The sequence below is a fragment of the Montipora capricornis genome, unplaced genomic scaffold, assembly GCF_036669925.1.
Source record: "Montipora capricornis isolate CH-2021 unplaced genomic scaffold, ASM3666992v2 scaffold_132, whole genome shotgun sequence".
NCBI lineage: Eukaryota > Metazoa > Cnidaria > Anthozoa > Scleractinia > Acroporidae > Montipora > Montipora capricornis.
The window spans coordinates 2501-6796 of record NW_027179896.1 but is presented as its reverse complement, the minus strand read 5'-3'; the positions used below and the strand labels follow the sequence as shown (position 1 = coordinate 6796).

General features: G+C 48.5%; 1 pseudogene; it reads left to right on the top strand.

Annotated features, from left to right (window-relative positions):
• Window positions 1–540: 540 nt before the first annotated feature.
• Window positions 541–4296, top strand: part of LOC138034626 (uncharacterized) — a 4011-nt pseudogene continuing 255 nt past the window's right edge.

Genomic DNA, 4296 nt, shown 5'->3' with positions numbered 1-4296 from the left:
AAAGCATTTTGAACACTAATTATGGAAAGGTTAGCGAAATAGTTAACGCGTATGTAAACAACGTAATGTCTTTGCCCGCTTCCATGGAACGAACCCAACAAACTCATGGAATTTTACCAGAAGTTGTCCCCAAATCTTCAAGCATTGGAGACTATGGGTAAATTAAAGGAAATCAATGGTTACGTTCGAATGACGCTCGACAAGTTGGAGGGTATAAAAGGTGACCTGGTGCGCACTGATGACAACTGGCAGGAATGGGATTTTCCGAAACTACTTGAAGCCTTGCGCAAGTGGACAGAAAGAAACCCCCCGAAATTGGAAGATAAATATCAGCAAGAAAAGCCAACGCTGCCTAAGCCACCTCGATCAAGGACGTACCAGGCCAACCAACAAGACCCCAGAAGAAAGCCATGCGTTTACTGCGATAATTCATCTCACCAGTCCATCAACTGCGATAAAGTCACCACGATACAAGAACGAAGGAGACTGTTGAACGTAAAACAACTTTGTTTCAATTGTACTGGTGCCAATAATAAGGCCTCAGAATGTCGCAGCACTTCCACCTGCAGAATTTGCAAACGGCGTCATCATTCATCTATCTGTGAGAAAACATCTCAGCATCAAGAACATATGTTAGTGGCAGCCGGAAGAGGCGCGGTTACCTATCCAGTCGTTGTAGTTAACGTGGGAGGGATACATTGTCGTGCCCTACTTGATACCGGTGCTGGGAGCTCATATGCTTCTGCCGCATTACTCGACCGACTAAGGAAACAACCAGTGCGAAAAGAGCTGAAACGAATCGAAATGATGATGCATGCAACAACAAGAGAGATTGAAATCCATGAAGTCGTCGTTAAGAGCTTATCAGGTGCATTTCAGCTTCGGACCGAGGTAACCAAAGTAAATCGTGGTGTCCTGCTCAGCTTAGGCAACCCGGGATACAAGGACATGATTGGACGATACCATCATCTGAAAGGGGTAGAAATGGACGACATCGATACGAAAAGGGATTTGCCAGTTCACCTTATCCTTGGTGCCAGCGAGTACGCTCAAGTCAAAACAGAGACCACACCCAGAATCGGCAAACCCGGAGAACCCATCGCAGAATGGACGCGCCTGGGGTGGACTATCTTGTCACCCGGAAGTGAACCAAATCTCACCAGCATGTTCCTAACACAAACTTCCGCTGTTGATTACGAGAACCTCTGCAGACTTGACGTGCTCGGATTACAAGACCATTCGGTTGGCGATCAGACCTCGTTTACGAAGAGTTCAAGGAGCAACTCCTAAGGGACCCAGAAGGATGGTACGAGACTGGCTTACTCTGGAAGGGCAACCATCCACCTCTTCCCAACAATAAGCCAGGAAGTCTGAAACGCCTACAGAACCTCGTAAAGAAGCTGGAGAAGCAACCAGGGATGTTGGAGAAGTACGATGAAATCATCCGAGATCAACTAGCCCAAGGAATAGTCGAGAGTGCCGAAGGCGAACCAGAAGGCAAAGAATTCTATATCCCACACAAACCAGTGGTGCGAGAGACGGCGGAGAGCACAAAAATCCGCATTGTTTATGATGCTTCTGCGCGAGCCTACCACCAGGCCCCATCCCTCAACGATTGCCTTGAGACTGGGCCACCATTGCAGAACAAGCTCTGGAGTGTGCTGACAAGGAACCGCTTCCACCCAGTGGCATTAGCTGGAGACCTAAGGCAAGCCTTCTTGCAAGTGCGAATAAGAGAGGAAGACCGAGACGCAATGCGGTTTCATTGGTTGAGAGATTTGGAGAGCAAGGAAGTCGAAACCCTGCGTTTCACACGGGCGCTGTTCGGGATGTCAACGTCGCCATTTCTGTTGGGCGGAGTAATCGAACAGCATCTTAACAACCTCCAACACAAGTATCCAGACACAGTAGAGGAATAAGAAGAAGCCTTTACGTCGATGACCTAATCAGCGGCGATAAAACGATCGCGCGTGCACAGCATTTAAAGGAAATGTCCCAGACCATCTTCAGAGAGGCAAAATTCGAGCTACATAAATGGCACTCTAATGTCCCTATCCTGGAGCGGCCAGAATATCGAGAGGAAGGACCAGAAGAGCAGCAGAGTTCTCAAGGATGCGAAGCCCAAACCTACGCCAAAGACCAGTTGGGTGTAAAAGGAGGAGAAACGAAATTACTCGGTGTGCGCTGGAACAAGGCCATGGACAAAATCAGCTTTCCGGAAGCGATCGAGAATGTCACCAAGAGAGAAGTCCTGGGGAAGTTAGCAAAGATATATGATCCCTTAGGGTTAGCATCACCCATCACTCTGGAGGGAAAGATGCTCTACCGACAAGCGTGTGAGCTGCGAATTCCATGGGACCAAGAACTACCAAAGAAATAGACGGCCAGCTGGAAGACATGGGAGGGAAATCTTCCCGAAATAATTGAAGCACCAAGAAGCATCGTTCAGTACCAGGAAGAAATAACCAGCATTAACCTCCACGCTTTCGGCGACGCAAGCAGCCAAGGCTTATCAGCAGCAGTATACGCTGTGTCTCATCAACCCTCAGGTATATCACAGGGACTCGTAGCCGCCAAGTCCAGGCTTGCAAAGAAGGGATTAACCATACCGAGGCTTGAACTGGTAGCCGGCCATATGGCTACTAATCTGGTGCACAACGTGAAACAAGCCCTACAAGGATTTCCCGTAACAAGTGTCCATTGCTGGCTAGATAGCAGTGTTGCTCTCCACTGGATCAAGGGTGGTGGGGAGTACAAGCAATTCGTGAGTAATCGCGTCCGAAAAATCCAAGACAAGGAGTACATTTATTGGCGCCACGGGTTCAAAGGAAAACCCTGCCGATCTGGGCAGTCGAGGAGGAAAAGCAGGAGAATGTGCGGATCTGTGGTTTCAAGGACCGTCCTGGTTACCACACCCAGAGAATTGGCCGTCAGACATCGTTACTAGCCCAAGCAAAGAAACTCAAGCTGAGGCAAAGGTGATCAAAGAAGTTCTCGCCGTGGCAATACCCGACGACAAAGAACTTGACCAGTTATTACAGAAGTGGGATCTTTGGAGGGCGGTTCGAATTTGTTCATGGATAACACGGTTTATCCAAAACTGCAAGTTGAAACATCAACAGAAGATCAGCGGTCCTCTCAACACTGCGGAGATAAACCGTCGGATAGAGTTCTGGGTGCGAGATAGTCAAGTCAGATGCCTGAATACAGCCAGTTTCAAAGAAGATCAGCTACGATTAAACCTTCAGAAGAACGAAGACGGTTTATATGAATGCAGGGGCCGCATTCAAGGAGATTATCCAATCTACTTACCCGACAGTGCACTGTTCACCAAGAAGCTGGTCATGCACTTGCACACTCAAACCTTGCACGGGGGAGTCGGCATGACGATGGCGAAGGTTCGAGAGAAGTACTGGGTGCCACGGTTACGACGTTTGACAAAGCAAATGATTAGGGGCTGTCATGGCTGCAAAAGATTTCAAGTGGCGGCACTCCCAATCCACAAACAGGCAACTTGCCGAAGGAAAGAACAGCTAGATCAGTACCATTCAAGTTCATTGGAGTGGATTTTGCTGGACCAATTAAGTACCTCAGCAAGACCAAAAAGGAAATGAAGGCTTACATTGTTCTTTACGCCTGTAGTCTCACCCGAGCGGTCTACCTGGACCTGTTACCGAGCCAGAGCACTGATGAGTTCCTAAGCAGCTTAAAACGATTTATATCAAGAAGAGGGCGCCCCGAAAAGATCTTTTCAGACAATGGGAAAACCTTTGTGGCAGCAGCGAAGTGGCTGAGGAACGTTATGAAGGATGAAAGGTTGAACGACTTCCTCGCCAGACAAGAAATAACTTGGCAATTCAACCTCAGCCGAGCCCCATGGTGGGGGGGACAATTTGATAGATTGATCGGCGTAGTGAAGCAGAGTATGTACAAGTCCATTGGTAATGGGAACCTCAGATGGCACGAACTTGAAGAGGTCATCTTAGATGTTGGGAGAATTATTAACGGCAGACCCCTCGATTATGTGGAGGACGACGTCCAAATGCCGATACTGACCCCCAGCGTTATGCTCTTCGGCCAACCAAATCAACTTCCAGAGGAAGACCCGAGCAACATGGAGGATGACAGCCTCAGAACACGAGCCAAGTACCTGCGAAGGTGCAAGGAGGTGCTGTGGTTGAGATGGAAAAACGAGTACCTCAAGTCCCTCAGAGAGCGCCACAACCTTAACCAGAAAACCAAAGAAACAGCCTTGACTCCGGGAGACGTTGTACTTATCAAGGGTGAAGAAAGAAA